This window comes from Euprymna scolopes, chromosome 42 (assembly GCF_053919585.1).
Source record: "Euprymna scolopes isolate OS-2025 chromosome 42, ASM5391958v1, whole genome shotgun sequence".
Classification (NCBI taxonomy): domain Eukaryota; kingdom Metazoa; phylum Mollusca; class Cephalopoda; order Sepiida; family Sepiolidae; genus Euprymna; species Euprymna scolopes.
The window spans coordinates 587,501-610,037 of NC_136523.1; the positions used below are offsets into that span (position 1 = coordinate 587,501).

Consider the following 22,537-nt stretch of genomic DNA (forward strand, 5'->3'; position numbering starts at 1 on the left):
ACATAGAAATTGCTATGTAGTTATTGTGTTCTAAGCATTTTTCCTAGTTTATTTAATGTTTGAAAATTATTTCAATAAACAAGTTATGGGTATATTGTGTTTTTTTTCTCAACCTCGTTAATAACTTGGCACACTGAAATCAACAGATATTCCTACCTTTTGCTATAGTTTCGCTAATACTGTTTTAAATACGTTTATTTTCTGACTGGAGTAGCTGAATAGTATTGTAAACACTTTCTCAAGGTTTCATGGATTTTTATTTACCCGTTCCTTAATTATTAAAAAAATGTAACCTCGTAAATAATTTGATACACAGTATATATATATATATATATATATATATATATATATATATATATATATATATATATATATATATATACTAGCAAAAGTACCCGTCTTTGACTGGGTTAAAAAAAACAGCCTACAGAAAATGGAATCTGATTTATGAAAGTATGGTAGGTTATGAAAAGGAAGAGTTGTAAATTTGGGGGTATCAAAACCAAAACAAAATATGATGAAAGTAAAAATAAAATGAAGGAAAATTGAAATTTTTTATTTCCGAATATAGCTGAGAAGATGACCTATGAACTTATAAATTGTTTTAAATTTGGTCGCAAAATGAGTGAGCGATGAAGCTTTAAAGCAGTTTTAAATGAGTAAAACTTCCAAAGACGGTAGTGTTTATATATATATATATATATATATATATATATATATACATATATATATATATATACATATATAAATATATACATATATATATACATATATATATACATCTATATACATATATATGCATATATATACATATATATACACATATATATACATATATTTATATACATATTCATATATATATACATATATATATATACATATATATATACATATATATACATATACATATATATACATACATATACATATATATACATATATATGCATATATATACATATATATATACATATATATACATATACATATACATATACAGACATAAACATATATATACATATATATGCATATATATATATGCATATATATATATATATATATATATATATATATATATATATATATCAAATAAGTCTGTAAAATATTTTAATTGCAGACAAGAAAAACGTGTCATTTGTTTGACTAGTTGGCAAATATACTTTGACTGAACCAAAGTTGTTTGGTCACGGATCATCAGGGGAAAGACAGAATTTGAATACTAATCTTTGGGCGGTTGTCGTGCTTACAACGATGCTGTAGGCACGTCACACAAATGTCAGCGTCAAATATTCGTTTTCCTTTTTACATGATAATCTTTATCACGCAAATATGATCTGCCTTTCGATTAATATGTTGACAAAGAGAAAGTATTATTCGAATGATTCGGACTACTGTTCTCATTTTAAAGAGTTACGTTTACAACGTTTCCACCGATGTAACCTCCGACTTGATTCAAGTGTATCATGTCGAACTTGAGAATCTTTCTATCAATCTAGTTCAAAATTTCGAACAGAACTCTTTATTTCATCCACAAGGGTAACATGTTCGTCAGTCATGACTGGTTAGAAGTCCTAAGTAATTTGCAATTGTATTCTGAGTATCGCCCACATTGAAGATTGGACCTTCAACCTCCAGAACAGTGTCACTACTGAATTTTACCTAGTACTTTATTCGTTACGTTATGGGATTTTGCAAACCTGAAGAAGATCGAAGGTTACATCGACCGAAACATTGTGAAAATAATACTCTAGATGCAATAGTAGTCGAAATAATCCAAATAATACGAACAAGCGGGACCTGTGGAAATTCCACAGAAGACTCATTCATATGAAATATATTGATGTGTTCTAGGGTTAATAGATGTTTGTTTTTTCATCGTGTTTGGTAAAATAATGCTAATTGATGAACTAGCGAAGCAGATATAGCAAGACGTGTACTCAGGATTTGTTTTTCTTAGTCATGTGTTCTTGGTGTTTGGACATCATCATTATCATCATCATCATCATATTATTATTATTATTATTATTATTATTATTATTATTCAACACTTTAGGTTTGTTTCAGTAACTAGCCGCTGTAGTTTAAACAATATAATTTCACGTTTCTAGCATGGTACGTTATCAATAATTCCAAGTGGCTACGTAAGGGGTCATTGCACGAAATATCGACCATTAAAAGATGAAAGAAAATAAACGCATATTATAGCTATTACGATGTCGTGTGTGTATAATTCCATAATGCACACTTGTCGTCAGTACCTTGTGTCTTGTCTTGTTGACTTTGCCATCGATCAATTAACAGGAACAGTAGTTTTCATTTTGATTCGCATGAAAACGAACTATATATTTGGTTACAGGAAAAAATATATAACTCAAGCACTTCAATGCAGTTAGCTATAATACATGCAAAATCATTTTACAGTGCTTGTTGTAATCCCACCCACCAATTCTCCCACGATCCTAGTTACTAATTCCAGCAACTGGGTCGGCTATGTCCAATTTGGGATCTAGCAGCTGCTGACACCTATCTGCTACTAATATTATATTCTGCTGTTCGTCTCTCTTACTCTTGCTGAGGATTCCGGTCCGGACTGGGGAAAACGTTACGATTTATACTTATGGAATTTATATCAACAATTTCGACTCCAGCACAAAAAAATAAAAACAAAAAATGGAATACAATTTAAAAAAAAGTATTATTAAAGAGAAACTTTCAGTTCTTTTTAAAAATATTCATGTATATATTATGCACACAAACACATTTATATATGTTATACGCATATATGTATATATATATATATATATATATATATATATATTATACACATATATTCATATATATATAAATCATATTATAGACATATCCATATATATATTATACACATATATATATTAATATATATTATACACATATATATTCATATATATATATATTATAAACATATATAATCATATATATATATTATACACATATATAATCATATATATATTATAGACATATATAATCATATATATATTATACACATATATATTCATATATATAATACATGTGCATATATTATACACATATATAATCATATATATATTATACACATGTATAATCATATATATACAAGAATAAAAAAGCATTGGAAATGCAAAAGGATATAGGGATGGTATGCCAAAAAGTATACAAACAAGATAGCTATGAATGGCTAGGCACATGAAAATAGAATTGCATCCAAAGTATAGCCCTATAGCTTTTCTCCAATCTTCATTCCGTGCCATCATTACGGTTGTAAAAAGCTATAGGGCTATACTTTGGATGCAATTCTATTTCCATGTGCCTAGCCATTCATAGCTATCTTTTTTGTATACTTTTTGGCATACCATCACTATATCCTTTTGCATTTCCAATGCTTTTTTTATTCTTGATAATTAGTATTTTTACTTACAGTCTTATTTTTAAACTTACATTCATAATAGTATTGTCTTTTTTAGGAGGCGGCTCATTGCCGCCTCCGTTAGTAGCAGGCCGCTTCCTGCTGGGTTTTAGGTCTTTGGGTTTTGGGCCTTAGGAGTTGCCTCTTGGTCCTCCATCGGTTCTATATTACATAGAGAGTGCTACCGCCTCTCTGATAAAACAGTTAGAGTATTATAAAGTTCTAAAATGTTCATACATTCATTATTAAATTTTTCTTGGTTCATTCTTTGGCGTTTTGGCAAAGATTTGGCAGTTTTTGATATTTATATTTATAATAATTTGTGCATGAGGCAGCTTTTTTCCCCTTGGGATCCCTGTTATACCGTGCTTTTGAGTTAGCACGTGAGGCAGCCTTCTTTTTTTCTGGTTCTTTGTTATAAAGAGCACGTGAGGCAGCTTTTTCCCCCTGGGATCCCTGTTATACCGTGCTTTTGAGTCAGCACGTGAGGCAGTCTTCTTTTTTTCTGGTTCTTTGTTATAAAGAGCACGTGAGGCAGTTTTTTTCCCTCAGAATCCCTGTTATACCGTGCTTTTGAGTCAGCACGTGAGGCAGCCTTCTTTTTTCTGGTTCTTTGTTATAAAGAGCACGTGAGGCAGTCTTCTTTTTTCTGGTTCTTTGTGATAAAGAGCACGTGAGGCAGCTTTTTTCTCCTCAGAATCCCTGTTATACCGTGCTTTTGAGTCAGCACGTGAGACAGCCTTCTTTTTTTCTGGTTCTTTGTTATAAAGAGCACATGAGGCAGTTTTTCCCCATCGGGATCCCTGTTATACCGTGCTTTTGAGTCAGCACGTGAGGCAGCCTTCTTTGCCTCAGGATTTGCATGATACTTAATTTTTATTATTTCAGCATTTTTCTGATAGTATTCTTTTTGCTCAGATAATACCTTGACTTTTTTTTCATAGTCTATATTTCTCTGAGCTTTTTTACTACGTGCTGACTTTGGCATTTTTTATTAAATGTAAACATATAACACTTATGTGTATCTTACTATAATATCACTTATCTTATAGCAAGACAACTCTCGTAGAATTGAGATACTGCCCCGTCACCAATAGTTAAAGTGTGGAACGGTATATACACCAATAGTGTAGTTGTTATCTTTATATGAAGTCCTAATCAGTGACAGTGTGAGGTTACTTGGTTAATTTATTGTAGTTTATTTTAGAAAACTTACTTGTTTTTATTAGTAGATTGTGTATAGTAGCCACAATATCTAGTTATTTTTGTGGCTAGGGCTTGGATTTTGATTCTTTTTTGGTCAGCTTCCAGTGAGTTCTTAGAAGATGACTTTCTTGCAGTTTCTTTTGCGGTTAATTTAACTTATTTCCTTTGGCGTTTGGTGAGTTCTTAGAAGAACTGGTCTGATCTACTTTTCTTAGCGAGCGAAGAGATTCAGCTGCATTTAACAATGGTTGCTATAGTGTATTTTTGCGCATGCGTGAGAATTTCAAGTTTCCTCCTTATTTTTCAATAGTTTGACAGTAGTCATGTGTCTTTCTGCCAAGAGCGACAGACGTCAGTGTTAGCCGTGATCGTCTAGAGGTTAGGACCCCACGTTGTGGCCGTGCTAACCTAGGTTCGAATCCTGGTCACAGCATTGACATTTTGTACATATTTTACAGTCCAAAATCTGAAGAATTATTTGCTTTTATAACATTGTTTTTTAACGTCGTACTTGCTGATAGGTTACTCTTATAACAATTTTGATCAACTAAGATAAAGATTTCGTGGTTTCATTAACGCTGGTGGGTTACTGTTTAAAGAAAAAACCTTAACGTTCACCTCAAATATTCAGCGTCCAAGAAATATAGGCCACTGGCAAACTGGAACGTCTGTGAGCATCCGGTGCATTATTTGGAGCTGTCCCTTTTGAGAGAAGTTCCGTGTTTGAAGTGGTCTGTCTACATTGGGTATATAGTGTTTAAAACTTGTTATTATAATTATTTAATTATGGAGTTAGCTAAAAAGCGATGGGTCACTGCACTTTTCTGTGTAAAAGCAGTCGATTGATGCTTGAACTGTTGTCAGAAACCGTTCGTACACCGAGATACATCGTCTCAAAAGAAAGAAGAAGAACAAAGAAGAAAGAAGAACAATTGGCCATTTTTGTACCCTTTTTTTTTTTTTTTTGCTCTCTTTTGACATTTTAACCGACGTTCTGACACTCGCTGGATTCGTAAGACGCTTCTCTGTAAGAATATGTGCTTTTTGAAACTTATAAGTTGATTTTAGTTGAGATCTGGATAGTTTTGTTTTGTAGGCGTATATAGGCGTGTACGGGCCATCCCTATATAGAGAGTGCTACCGCCTCTCTGATATTATACGCATATATAATCATATATATATTATACACATATATAATCATATATATATTATACACATATATAATAATATATATTATACACATATATAATAATATATATTATACACATATATATTCATATATATATTATACACATATATATTCATATATATATTATACACATATATATTCATATATATATATATATATATATATATATATATTATACACATATATATTCATATATATATATATTATACACATATATATTCATATATATATATATTATACACATATATATTCATAAATATATATATATATTATACACATATATATTCATATATATTATACACATATATATTCATATATATATATAAATATATATACATATATATATATTCATATATACACATGTATATACACACATATATATACACACATATATATACATATATATATACACATATATATACATATATATATATACACATATATATACATATATATACATATATGTATATATACATATATATATACATATATAGTTATATATATATATATATATATATATATATATATATATTATACACATATATATTCATATATTAGATTTTAAAAATTAACGTTCCATCCTTAAACACGTTAACTTTCCATTAAGCCAGGGTTTTTACATTTAAAATAAACCGTAAATAACTTTTTCAACCTTTTGAGCCCAAAACACGGAAGCATGCACACAAAATTTTATTGAACAACTTTAAACAAATTTCATTATTAATCTCAATAAGGAATTTAATAGATTTTTTTTCTAATTTTTATTTTAATTCTATCCTAATTTTTTTTTTTTTTTGCTCCTAATCTTCTATCTTCATTAATAACATTAAAACTCACAAACTTTTTCTTATGTTTTAAATATTTTCAGTACCATCCACCTAACTTACTACAAAGTGATTTTTTTATTTTGGTGTCTTAAATTCACCCCCCCCTTTTTGTGCTGATGAGGAGATGAATAATCGTATACAATTATTCTTAATTATTGTCAATTGTAAATAAAATGAATATCGTTTCCGAAACGAGCGTACACTCAAGTTGATTTTGTTTGTTTATGCTTTTGAAACTGATTCATAATTTATAATAATTTATCTTTATAATTAATATATATATATATATATATATATATATATATATATATATATATATATAGAGAGAGAGAGAGAGAGAGAGAGAGAGAGAGAGAGAGAAAGAGAGAGAGAGAGGGGGAGAGAGAGAGGGGGAGAGAGAGAGTGAGAGAGTGAGAGATGGTTGCACACTTTCCTGAGAAATGAAAGAGGGGGGAGCGAGAATTAGACTCGATTGTTAAATTGTTTTATTATTCACTGCTACCTGAGGCGAACAATACGTTTTGCGTCATTTCGTCGTTAAATCTAACGGCTAATAATATAGTCGTTATTAAAGTCCACAACATCTTTCTGTGGAAATGAAGTCAGATTTTTATCTTCCGTTATCCATTTCACCTTACAGCTAATTTTCCGCGTTTTAACTGACTAGTATTTTTTTTTTCAATTCTTGAATTTTAGAATCATGCTGTCAATGTTATCCTTGTTATAACAACTTTTTATCATTTTCATTTTGTAAATACAAGTATATCTACATATCGCAACATCCATATCAAATTTGGAATTAAATATTATGACAACTTCGAACTATTATTCCTATTTGCTTACCACGAGAGAAGAGTTTTTTGAATTTTGAAATGGCAAATACGTAATAATATTATGGAGAAAAGGGAGACAATCCCTCTTGTTATATTGTCTTCAACTACATCTGCACATGCCACGAACTCTTTTTATATTATGGTTGATTTGAGATCGTATTATCAAATCTACTATTATTATTATTATTATTATTATTATTAATAATAATAATAATAATAATAATAATAATAATAATAATAATAATAATACGATAGCGTGTGTGTTATTTTGTGTATCACGCTTACATCCGAGTGACTGTCGTTTAATTGTTATGGACTTCCATTTCTTGTAATAAATAATTTTACCAAGAATTCTTCATAAGTTTTGGTTTCGGTTTCGATTATAGCTGAAGGAACTCCCTGCTAGCTTAGGTAAATACTTTTGCAGTTTTAATAAAAGTCCCCTGTGGTATTTCCACAGGCCCCGCTAGTTATCATTATTATTATTATTATTATTATTATTATAGTAGTAGTAGTAGTAGTAGTAGTAGTAGTAGTAGTAGTATAGATTTTACCAAGACATAAAGGGAGTAGGAACAGAGAATTTTTAAAAGCCGTGGACAGATTGGAAGTGTACTATTGACCGGAATCTTCGCAGACAATATTTACAGCCATCTTTTGAGTAATGGTGTTCTCCTTGACGAACAGAAAAGGTGCCGGCGCGGATCGAAAGGTACCAAGGACCAACTAATGATTGATAAGGCAGTGTTGCAAAGAGGAAGAAGAGGAACTTAAGTGTAGAATGGATCGATTACAGGAAGGCTTACGACATGGTTCCTCATTCATGAATCCGTGAAATACTGTCGATGCTGGAAATGTGTAGGGCTTCTGCAGAGCAGCATAGCTCAATGGGAAACGGTTCTGACAACAAGTAGTGATATGCTTGAGGATTTTGGTATTGGACGGGGCATGTTATAAGGAGATTCATTATCTCCTCCTTTTTGTAAGGACGATGATGCCACTGAGCATCCTTTTAAAGAGAGAGAATCTTGAGCATTGTTTTGGTTCTGGCGGCCGGCGTCTCAGCCACCTGCTGTTAATGAATAATTGGAAGATATTTGTTAGACATGAGAAGGGGGTGGGGACATATTCTGAAGACATTGGGGTAGAATTTTGGATTAGTAAATGTGCAGTGTTGGTAGTGAAAAGGGAAATAAAGGTGCATTCGGATAGAATTGTTTTATAAATTAAGTTATGAAAGAAATAGAAGAAGCAGAGTATAAGCATTTGGGAGTATTGGAAGGAGTGTTGGAAGGTGTAGGCATCATGAACAGGGAAAGAAAAGAGAAAGCCAGGAAGGAGTATATTAGAAAGATGAACCTAATTGCGGAGTACAAAATTGTACAGATGAAATATGATCCAGGTGATGGATGCATGGGGTTTTAGAGTTTGGGGGTACAGTGCGGGAATTTTTAATGGTTTGACAAGAAGTTGCATGCCATGGACATCAAAACAAGGGAAATTTTGGTAATTTTTGGTATATTCCAATTAGAAATAGTATAGCTAGATTGTATCAGGGGAAAAACGGTGGAAGAGGATTGATGATTGTGAAAGATTGTGTAAGATTTGAGGAGACGTCGTTGAAAAAGTATGTGATTAGAAGTGAGGAGTGGATGCTCAAGGTTGTGGCCAATGAAGTTGAAGTGGATGAAACCAGGGGTGAGTATGTGGAACGTGTTGACAGAGAAAAAGCAGAGGAATTGACTCGAAAGAATATGAACGAAAATTTCTTCCATTATATTGCACATATGGCAGATAAAAGTCATCGCAATGGTGAAGAGCTGAGTATCGGATTTGCATTTTGAGGTGCTGCCAATAGTCCTGTTGTTATAACTTGGATCGGTAGAAAGCATGAGTTGTACAGCGGCGCATCTTCGATCTCGCTCATTGAATATTGTGTCACTTTCAGACATGATAGACGGCTCCCATCGCTCTTGGGATCTGTACACAACTAACTAACTGCAACAAAAAGAAAAGAAAACCCGAGAAATGGAATCATGGCGTCTTTTTCTAGGATGACAATTTCACCGTTTCATTCTGTACTAAAGGTAAATTAATTTGATTACAAAATAAAATTCACCAAACTTACTTTCCAATTCTTTGTAAACATGTTAATTCTTTTTTTTTTTCATTCCCAAACAACACCGAATATGTACAAGCGGTAATAAAAAAAATCGTGCAATTAGAGTTCTTTTAACATTCGCTCTTTATATGCTTAATTTGAAAGTCACTTTTAACGCCTCAAGAAACAAATCGAACTTATTAAGATGATTTCTAGATGCTGTTTATGGATCACTTATTTGGGAAACTGGGCATGACAATCTCTATCTGAGTTATTTGCATTAATCCAGTCATATAACCTATTGGTTTAATCTTGCGTAAACTTAATATAGTTTCAAGGTGTTTGTTGAGTCAATCTCCATCAAGAAATATTGCTTTAAGCGATTATATAAGAAATGATAAAATAGTTGTATACAAAGCGATTGTAATAGTATATTATGAAGATGACAAAAAACGGAGAAAATAAAATGTCTCAAAGATCAGCACGTATGCTGGACGACAATGACCACTTAGGTAGACCTAATATAGAATTAAACCACCTTTACTATTATGTAAAAGGAACTTTATCTGCGTATGTGTGTCTGAGATCGCTCCCTCAAAAACGGCTAAGCTGATTTATATGAAATTTCACACGATGGTATTTTATGTACCTGGTAGTGTTCTTAGATAGATTATGTATCAGAATGTCTTCGATAAGTATCGATAGTTGATAATGCACTATGATACTTGACTTTTCATTTTAAACATAAATTTAAGCCATTATCAGCGCACAGTCAGTAAGGCCATACATATAAAACCAAGAGTATGTTCTTTGATATGACAGGGGCGCGTTCGAAATGAATGTTTTTGTTTAAAGCACAATTGAATCATAATACTTGACTTTTGCATTTAAACTTTAATTTAAGACATTATATATAAAAAATAATTGTATAGATGAACAGTAGGTTCTCCACAGTGCAATGTAAACTACAGTGTATTGTAAACTAAGTCATTAATGGGAAGCACGTGAAGCTTCCCCCCCCTCCCGAATAATACAAATAATAAAAGTACTTGATCGTCATCTCAGAAACTCGAAAAAATCTTTATATAAAATGGTCATATGAATTCAATGCAAAAAGTGTTAATATTACAATATGTCCTGAAACTTTGGGAATATGAAATCGGATGGCCGAGAAGAACATCGCTCAACAATTCATATTTTCATCATCTTAATCGACTTTTCCTCTTAAGCTACAGGTGATGGTCAGGACGATCTTTTTTTCAAAAGTCGTAACGACAGAGCTGGGTGAACTCAATGAAAATTCATTCAAACAGTTCAAAGAAACATGGCAAAAAAAGATGGGAAAGCGATTCAGACCAAAGTATGCAGTTCTTATGGATTGAAATATCTTGCTTGTGACAGTAGCCTACTTACTTTTCAGACAAACCGTAGTTCTTGTCTACAATTCCCCCATATTAAAAAACAAAAATAAAGAAAAGTCTGTATGATGCACGTACCTGTGACGAAATGAAAATATCACATTCCAAGAATTATGTGAATTGATTATGTAGTTTTATTTTTATAAAGAAAATCAAATTTTATGAGTAACAGAAGAGCAACTGTCTTGTCCGCCGTTTGAAAACAATCTAAAAATCAAAAGGAAATTAAACCTGCAAGATTTATGTTGTAATGCCTACGTATTTCTCATTAATCGATTAAACATGATTTTCTTTAGAAAAATAAAACTACTTGATCAATTTACGTAATTTTTGCCATATGATATTTTCGTTTCATCACAGGCACACATTTTTATTTTTGTTTATTAATATAGGAGGAGTTTTGACAATAACCCAGCTTTATATTTACGAATTCAACTGAAAGATTCAAAGTTTTCAACTTTGAATTTAATTTCTAGTACATTTATATTCAGTAAACACCTGCTATTTATATTCAGAGTACCTGCTATGCGATCTGCTTATTTTTGGCGCTGTTTTAATGGTGATCAAATCTATTTTAAAACTAAACTCAATAATTATATACGGGTCATTTCTTTCTCAAATGACCATCAATTGTCATAGAATATACTAATTTATTTGCCCTGAAATTTCTAGTATCGTCTTGTTGCTCATGTAAGGCCACGGTCGGATATTCACATTTCAAACGATGCAGAGTATTATAGCTGGTTTGCGAATACGCCATTAAGAAGAACGCACTAGCATCCCAATTGCAATATAATAGGGATGTTGACTTTCTGTGTGGAAACAACATACTTCGTGACGTGATATGATATATATCGGCAGGAAAGTTGTGTAAGGATACAATATCCATTGTTCACAGAACTAACCAATGTATACATGGAAAACTAGAAAAAATGGGATTTCCAATAAAGCCAACAATGTGACTGCAAGATGTGGATGACAAATTTATACTCTGTCCCCACCAGGAAGATATTTCAACGTTACTAGATCAAGTGAACTCTATCCGTCCACGTATACAGTTCACAATGGAAAAGGGACATAATAACAAATAATCGTTCTTAGATGTGCTGATAACCCGCACTGATCAGTGTTTTATGTCATCTGTACATCGAAAGCCATTTTCCATTGGACAATATTTAAACTTCAACTCTCCCCATTCACATAATGTAAATAAAGGAATCATCTGTTACCTACAACATCTAGCAAAAGCAATATATAGTAACACTAATACATATCAAGAGGAAATTTTTTTATTTGAATCCTTTGAAATGAGTAATTTGCATATTTATTTATTTATTTATTTGTTTATTTGCGAACTGTTGTCCTCATCTTTATATTTATTGTTCTACGACGTTTTGGCCAACTATTCATCTGGTCTTCTTGATCGTTAACTGCGACAGGATAGGAATGCTGAGTCTCTTAACTGTATTCTCAGTAATTACTGCCTTCCATAGTTGGTGTTGCCTCACCACCTTTTGGCCAACTAATCCTCTGGCCAGCTTTGGGTAGGATTGAAACCGCATACTATGCTCACCTGGAACCGTAGAGATTCAACGCCTCTATCCATTGCGCCACGTCTCCCGAAGAACAAAAGAACATGAGGATAACAGTCCGCAAATAAATAAATAAATACATAGAGAAGATGGACAGTTTAAGAGAACCCTCCGTTGTAATAACGACTATTCAGAAATTATGACGTTCAATCCTCAGTGCGAGTGACACTCAAAATACGATTGCGGATTACTACATGGTCATGGCTGACGCAACTAGAGCATGCTATCATGTGCAGATTTCCGAGTTCGACAGAAAGATTTCCGAGTTCGACAGAAAGATTTCCGAGTTCGACAAGACACACCTGAAGAAGATTGGTGTTTACATTGGGTGAAACGTTATTACAAAGTGTTACGCCGTACAATATTTCTCGTCGTGAAAAAAGAAAACATGTTTTAAAAATGTTATTTAGTTCTGTGTAGTTAGCTGGTCAAAAAACTATAAAGTGAAGAGAATAAATGAACCGAAGAATCTTAAAACCGAAAGATCATTAATTCTGAACGAATACGAAAATGTTGCGAATGACAGTAAACTTTGATGCATGCTGATATGTAAATAAATGGTGTGATTGGCGAACACCTAGCAAGTGATTTTAAAATGTGAAATGTACATTCATACATATACGTATGTAAACATGAAACACACACACACACACACACACACACACACACTTGCAGCATGTTTGGGAATATCATGTTTATGAGTTGGAACAGATACATTGAGAGCATTGTCAAGGCTGCTGCAAAGAAGGTGGTCTCTCTCTCTCTCTCTCTCTCTCTCTCTCTCTCTCTCTCTCTCTCTCTCTCTCTCTCTCTCTTTCTGCCGTGCTAGAAAGTTACTTACGCCTGAAAGTATCCTGTATCTCTACAAGCCCACCATTCGCCCATGTATAGAGTACTGTTGTCACATTTGCGCAGGTGCGTCTGTTACTAGTCTCTTGCTCCCGGACAACGTCCAAAAGAGAGTCGTCAACCTGATAGGTCCTGGACTGCCATCTAAGCTACAACCTTTGTCCCATCGACGTAATGTTGCATCTCTTTGCCTATTTTACAAGTATTTTAATGATGAATGCTCCGGCGAACTACAAGCCCTTGTACCATTTAGACGTAAATGCCCCCGACAAGCCCGGCAAGCAGCAAAATTCCACCCCTACACAGTAGAGATCCCTAGATGTAAAAAAAAAAAAAAAAAAAAAAAAAAAAAAACCTTCTACTCCAATAGTTTCTTCCTCAGAACTATGAGACTTTGGAACTCCCTCCCGGGTTTCTGCTTTCCCAACTGTACTGGCATGCAGAAGTTCAAGTGTAATGTGAACGGACATCTCGCTGCTCAACTCCCTACATAGTATCCCTGCAACTTATTTCCTCGATAATAGCTCCCTACATCAAAGTGGCACTGTGCCTTGTTTGGAGTGAAAAACAAATATTTAACGATTAATGTTTAGAAAAATCAGCATGAAACATAATTACAGATTTTTTTACAAGCTTTTAAGTTATACCTCATTTTGAGTATCCTCCTCACAAGTAATTATGAAATGTTATATTTTCTGACATGGTTTGCTACTACTAATACTAATACTACTACTACTACTACTAATACTTACAGTACTAATTAAAACTAGCGAGACCTGTTGAAATTCCACAGGGGACTTATTCATATGTAATATATTTATGTTGGAATTCTGTAGATGTTCAACGTAAATGGATACGCTCTGATATTATTGTACCTATTTATTATGCCTCCCCCTGGGACAGAGTTAGACATCAGGGTCGTTTTTTTAACGTGGAGTTGTAGCTCTTTTGCAAAAGTATGTATCTAAGCTAGCAGGGTCGTAAAGTATGCTTAAATATGACATTTTAATTCTTGCGGATTTCGTATATATTATTATAGAGTTAATGTTCTATCGATTTTTATATATTATAAAGTTGCGATTTCAAAAATAAAAAATATATCCTTAGGTGCATCAGCTTGAATCGAAACCGAAACTTATGAAAAAAAATGTATATGTATATAGCTTGAGTCCCTTCAGCCATAATTGAAACCGAAACCAAAACTCATGAAGAATTCTTGATAAAACTATAAAAAAAAATAAATGCCTTGAGTGCCATCAGCTTTAATCGAAACCGAAACCCAAACTTGTGAAGAATTCTTAGTAAAATTATTTATTACAAAAAAATGGAAGTCCATAACAATTAAAGTCACTCGGATGTAAACGTGACACATAAAATAAATAACACACACGCTATCGTATTAATATATAGATGTTGCGAAATTAATCACAACAAAAACAATATGTATGTAACACAACATTGTTTTCTTTTAATCCAATGTTGACAAGTTCTTGTCATGAACTATTCCACCAAGTGTTCGAAATCGGTCCATTTCAACAAACATTCCATAAAATTATTCATTTGTCAACTGAAAAATAATCAGTTTCATTAACACCTATCCTTGAGTAGCTTTTGGCTTTTATTACAGTAAAACATAACAAATAAAAAAATTAAAAAATAAAATAAAAAGCACAAAATGCACATACTGATTTTCTATGTATCCAATAACGGAAATAATTGATAACCCTTTATCTTAATACGGTCCATGCCTACGAAAACATGCACACACACTGGCGCAGCTCAGCCAGCTCCCTACACAACATTCATACACATATATTTATACATACAAAACTGCGTATATGTACGCAGTTTTCTGTACACATTTTTTATATACATACACAAAATTTCGTATATACAAATTTGAATATCTATATACACAATTATTTTTATACAAGTCTATATATATTTTGTACTACTTGTACGTATAAATACACACAGTTTGGTCATATGTAATTATACGTGTGTGTGTGTGTGTGTGTGTGTGTGTGTGTGTGTGTGTGTGTGTGTGTGTGTGTGTGTGTGTGTGTGTGCGCGCACACACAATTTCTTATGCATATACATTATACGCGGTTGATTCCAAAAATAATGTCTTCTATTTTTCCGCCCAAATGGATCTGAGGGGATTGCAAATTGTATTTTTATAACCGAATTTATGCATTCATGACCTGAAAGTTTCATCTCCCTGTTGACTGTCTGAGACTCTAAGAAAGCAACCCCTGTCATGGATGTGCGCCAGAAGCAGAGAAACGTCATTGAATTTATGCGGTGCATTGAGAATGGTGGTAACAATGTAGAAAAATAATTTCTGAAGCAGAAAAGTTCGTTTGTTTTAGTGGTACAACTCACGTCTTCGTAACTTTTCAACTTTTTTGTTAAAAAATAGGAGGCTTTACTTTTGGAATGGCTTTCGTATATACACACATTATGTATAAGCAATTTTATATATACAACTCTTTATAAATATACGCAAAATTTTGTATACAGAATTCTATATATATCATTATTTTCATACAAGTTTGCATATAAACACACCCCCTATTATGTATATGCACACTTATTTATATATACATTATATCCACACACACACACACATATATATATATATGTATATATATATGTATATATATATATATATATATATGTATATATATATATGTATATATATATATATATGTATATATATATATATATGTATATATATATGTATATATATATATATATATGTATATATATATATATGTATATATATATATATATATGTATATATATATATATGTATATATATATATATATGTATATATATATATATATGTATATATATATATATATGTATATATATATATATATGTATATATATATATATATGTATATATATATATATATATGTATATATATATATATATGTATATATATATATATATGTATATATATATATATATGTATATATATATATATATGTATATATATATATATATATGTATATATATATATATATGTATATATATATGTATATATATATGTATATATATATATGTATATATATGTATATATATATATGTATATATATGTATATATATATATGTATATATATATATATATGTATATATATATGTATATATATATATATATGTATATATATATATATATATGTATATATATATGTATATATATATGTATATATATATATATGTATATATATATATATATGTATATATATATATGTATATATATATATGTATATATATATATGTATATATATATATGTATATATATATGTATATATATATATGTATATATATATGTATATATATATGTATATATATATGTATATATATATATATATGTATATATATATATGTATATATATATGTATATATATATGTATATATATATGTATATATATATGTATATATATATGTATATATATATGTATATATATATATATATATATATATATATATATATATATATATATATACGCCTGCTAATCATTTACTTCTTTTTCTATACACAAGCTGATATAAGTTGTCATCGCCATGAAATATCGAGGTGGCAAAAAAAAAAAAAGAAAAGAAAACTAATGAAATGTTCGCTTACTCACCCAGATGTGCTATTTATCCGTACAAGTACTGTGAACCTTTGTGCTCCGAATTAACGACTAATAATCTCAGTATTTGCAACAATACAAGTATGGATAATAATCCATTCATTTAATCTCGCTCTTAATCTCTTATGATATGAAGTTAAATTTTCTTATCGTTTGAGCATTTAGTAGTGTGTGTGATTTTTTTTTTTCTTGCTCTGGCGTAATATATTTCACTTTCCATTGCATTATGGGTATTTTTAAATGTTTAGATTTTTACACTCTCGACTTTTTTTTATTTAGAATGACCTTTTTAATCATTATTATTATTATTATTATTGGTGGTGGTGGTAGTAGTAGTAGTAGTAGTAGTAGTAGTAGTAGTAGTAGTAGTAGTAGTGTCTATTTTCTGGGGGTTTTTTATTTCGTTCACCCCTTGCTTCTGAATTTCGTCAATGACCTTTCAAAGCATATTTTGAGATCCATTTCGGTCATGTACGCAGATAACATAACTGTCTATGGCAGCATTTCGAAGAGCAGCAGTTATAAAGTCATGTGGTGAAATGAGAAAAATTGTTACTTGAACACCTCTAAAACCAATCTTCTTTCAACGCTTATATCCTTGTTTGGTTATCTTTCAGATGCAAGGTTCATTGTTTACTTGCGGTTTTAACGATGTAAGATTCCGTTGTACGGAAGACCAAATCGGCCAAAATGTCTATGATGTTTTTATTGGCGTTTTTCTTCATACTTTTAATAACATTTTTTTTGCACCATTTACAAGTTCTTTTTACAAATAATTTTTTTAATACTGTAATAGTAAAATAAAGATACATTTATTAATTATACGGAAAAAGTATCTCGTAATGTTTTCACACGAGATTTTTTTTCCTGTTGATTTCTCTTTTTTTTTTAAATATTAAAATTGATTTACTATTTAAAGTGATTTTAAAGTCTTTAACATGACGGAGTTTATAATGAAAACCAAATTACCGTTAAAATTAAAATAATCTTTATATTTGTAACAAAATAACAAAATTATAAAACTATTAGATTAAAATTGAGAACTTTTAATTAAACAACGTGAACATTTTATAATGAGTGTTTTCATGAAATGTATTTTTAATAATAAAAAAAGTGAACTTTTTTACTTAAACCTCATTAAAAAAAACGTATCCAATATAGAATGTTACTAAAATAATTTTACTATTACAGTATTAAAAAAAATATTTGTAAAAAAAAACTTGTAAATGGTGCAACAAAAATGTTATTAAAAAATACGAAGAAAAGCGCCAATAAAAACATCGTAGACGTATATTATCATTTAAACAGTATATCAATTTAAATATTTAAATTCAGTAAATAAATTTAAATATTTAAATTATGGCCGATTTGGTCTTCCGTACAACGGAATCTTACATCGTTACAACCGCAAGTAAACAAGGAACCTTGCATCTGAAAGGAATTTAGGAAAACTCGTCCCGGGAAAACTCGTCTCGGGAAAACTCGTCTCGGGAAAACTCGTCTCGGGAAAACTCGTCTCCGGAAAACTCGTCCCCTTTCGCTAGGTAGGAAAACTGGTCCCTAATTGAATAAATATCGATTGAAAACACATTTTATGATCGTTCTTGAAGGAGATATTGTTTTTTAAAATAAACTATAGCCCCCCCCCCATAATATTTAAAAAAAAATATTTTTACTTGTTTAATGTTTTTTTTTTTTTTTTTTTTTTTTTTTAAATAAAATCGATTTTCTAAGTGTCCGTTTTCTACCTAACTGGCTAAGTTCTTAGTGGTTTAACTTATTTTAAAGCGTTTATTATGTTCATACAAAGTTAATTACAATTTTTTTTTGTTCTTATTTTAACGAATGTTTTTTGGAGTCATAAAAACAATAAAAAAAACAAAACCCAAAAATTAAAAAACAGGGAGCGATTCGATTCTTCGTTACGCTTTTGGTTTTGTTTTTTAATTTAGATAGTTTTTTGTTGTTATGTTTTTGTTTTCTGTCATACCAAATGCACTCATGCGTTATTTAAAATTATGATTTTATCAATTATCAACATTTATTGTCGTCCTGTCAAATTTTGCAAAAATTAACTAATAAATTAAAAGCGAAATATTTTTTGACGCGAGAGATGCCATGTGTTAACAATCTCTTGTTAACTCATTTTTAATTTTTTAAATTTTTACTTCAAAATTCTAAAATCAATCATTAAGAGAGAAAGTAATCACTAAATAAATTTATTAATCAATTTTATTGAAAACTCCGCTATCGTTTATCAAGAATCTTTTTAATTTTATTTTTTGTTGGTTGCTTTTCAAAGGGAGATATAGGTTTTATCCCCCCCTCTCTCTCTAAATTATATTTTAAAAAATATTAAAATTTATTATTTTCTTTTTAAACCCAAATCTCCCTCAGTAATTTCTTTAATTTTCTATTTTTTAGCGATTATCAAGACCCCCTAAGCATTATTTCTCGTTCTCCCGTAACACTCGACCGACATGTTTTTTGTTTGTTTTCTGTTTTTTTTTTTCTTTACCAAATAAACGATTCCAAATAAATAAATAACATAGTCGGCGAAGTAGAAAAATCGATTTTACCCTTTTATAAACAACAGTATATAAGTAAATTCGGGTTTGTATTACTGTACACATAGATTCGAAAAAGTTGTCAAAAAACAAATATATAACAAATAAACGTTACCAAAGGCAAGATAAGTTACTTTTCTACCTAACTGGATATATTTTTTGTGTTTTTATTCAGTGTAACATGCTTATTCAGCTCGAAAAACATGCAATGTTTACCGATGTATTGGAAAATTCAAAATGGCAGCCGACTGTCTCTCGGAGAGGGTACGTTTGGGAAAAGGTATTATAAATAATAAACTAGACAAAATACTGTTAGAAAACAACCGAATACATGTCAACTTATGTCACGGTAACATATATTGAGCGAATTTCTAACAGTATTTTGTCTAGTTTATTATTTATAATACCTTTTCCGAAACGTACCCTCTCCGAGAGACAGTCGGCTGCCATTTTGAAATTTCCAATACATCGGTAAACATTGCATGTTTTTCGAGCTGAATAAACATGTTACACTGAATAAAAACACAAAAAATATATCCAGTTAGGTAGAAAAGTAACTTATCTTGCCTTTGATAACATTTATTTGTTATATATTTGTTTTTTGAACACTTTTTCGAATCTATGTGTACACTAATACAAACCCGTAAATTCTGTTTATATTAATATAAAAAAAAATATGCGGTCTCGTTTATGAACATAATAAACGCTTTTATTAAAAACACAAAAAAAAACATTAAACAAGTAAAAATATTTTTTTTTAAATATTATGGGGGGGGCTATAGTTTATTTTAAAAAACAATATCTCCTTCAAGAACGATCATAAAATGTGTTTTCAATCGATATTTATTCAATAAGGGACCAGTTTTCCTACCTAGCGAAAGGGGACGAGTTTTCCCGAGACGAGTTTTCCGGAGACGAGTTTTCCGGAGACGAGTTTTCCCGAGACGAGTTTTCCCGGGACGAGTTTTCCCGGCACCATCTGAAAGATAACCCCTTGTTTTGCTTCAGTTGAAATAAATGTCCCCCATCCTTTGCGTGAATAAAATTATCGAAGTAACTTTCGCTATCGATCTGAAATAGAAAACTTATGTCAAATTTGTTGCTAAAGTTGCTGCTCAAAAGGTTGAAACATTCTAAAAATTACCTCAGATGACATCCTCTACGCGCATACAAGTCAGATAAGTAGGTACGGGCAATTCTAATGCCTGCTTCGGTATGGGACCTGGTTTTAAACGCCGGTTAATCATAATATTTTCTAAATCTTCGGTTACTTTTTTATTATGTTTAAAAGATTATAGGTTAAAGTTAATTTCTCAAAGAAAAAATAGCGTGTGAAATAAAAAATATATGGAATAATTTTATCTCAAATCTGAAAAACCGTACATTTCACGTAAAAATTCATCATGACAAAAATCGTGTTTACATTTTTCTGGCAAGAGAAATATGTTTTCTGAAATTATTTCCAAGTGAAGTATTAAGTTAAAGTCTTAAAATAATGAATTAATACAATAAATGTACTTTTGCTAAAAAGGGTAATAATTATCCAAAAATATGGCCATGGTAGCAACAAAATTAATTTCTTGTAAAAAAAAAAGTCATGGCGGTAATATTCAAATAAATACGGAAGCACATTAATGACATAATTTCATTATTATATAACAATGTTCCGGGTTATCGATCATTGGAAGGTCAACTTAGTTGACTCAATTAAATTCAGTGAATTTAATTCACTAAGTTACAATGATAATTTATTCATTATAAAAGTTCAAACAATTATTGATAGAATTTAAACTTTCATAAACGGCATAAATGTTAATTAAATTCATTAATTATACTGACAATTTATTCATTGAAAAAAAAGTTTACACTATTATTTATTAATATCTATACAGAATTCAAAGTGGAAAGGAAACAATTTATAATAATTGAAAAAATTAACATTTAAAAAAATACAAACTTACGTATTAATTAATCGGAATGTTTACGTGAAACTTAAAGTCGACTTTACACAATTTGAAACGTATCTGAAAATGACATCGGGTAGTTGGAGGGAAAAGATAGGGAGCAGAGGTGGAGGGGGCAAAATGGACAGGTTTCATTTTTTTTTTTTTTTTTTTCAAGAATGGGCATCCGTAGTTACCGACATGGAACGTTTGTATAAATTTTTCCATTTTTTAATTTAATCATTTTTGTATGTTCCTGTTTTTAAATTAATTTTTTTTAATTATTGTTCAATATTATATAAAAAAAAATATGTTACACCGAAAGTGTCACATTCTTGCGAGCAAGGAAATTATTAAATTCTGGCATATAAAAATTATGCGAAACCTGCAATTTAAAAAAAATAGTAGAAATATTTTTTGCAATCATATTTTTTGTGTGAAAATATTAAATAAACAATGCTTAATTCTATGGAAATATCAGTAGTTCGAGAAATTCATTTTTCTTCGAGTTATATCGAATTCATTAATATTGACTTCAGGGTGTTTTTCGTAATGTTCCTGTAAAAATTATTTTATTTTATTTTTATTGTTACAAATTACGATGCTTTATTTATATAAAAAAGCAAAAATAAATTCTTGCGGTTTTTATTTACTACTGAAAACTATAACTTTAGTAAAGGTATTTTTTGTTTAAACAAAATAATACATTTTCACTAAGATTTAAACAAAAATAATTAGTTCATTATATTCCGGGATCATTATTTGATAAATACTGAAAATTTTATTAAAATTGGTTAATTTCCTGATTTTTTGGTGAATTTTTAGGTAAAGGGAGGGGTCAAAATGTTTATATATTTTGAGCGTCAGCATTCATTTTTGCCCGTACCTACAAATAAGTGTTACAATAAAATACTGCTGCCACACCAGGGAGGGTGCCGTTCCGAGAA

At 30.5% G+C, this 22,537-nt stretch overlaps 1 protein-coding gene across 4 annotated transcripts in view; it reads right to left on the reverse strand.

Moving 5' to 3' along the window:
* LOC145266903 (uncharacterized) overlaps positions 1-22,537 on the reverse strand; it is a 216,837-nt gene that overhangs the window by 183,078 nt on the left and 11,222 nt on the right. The window contains exon 1 of one of the 4 annotated variants that reach the window (XM_080122683.1): positions 17,075-17,113. The exons of the other annotated variants lie outside the window; for them this stretch is intronic. The gene's annotated coding sequence lies outside the window, so the exon portion shown is untranslated. Of the gene's footprint in view, positions 1-17,074; positions 17,114-22,537 lie in introns of those variants that run through there. 4 annotated transcript variants of the gene reach the window in all.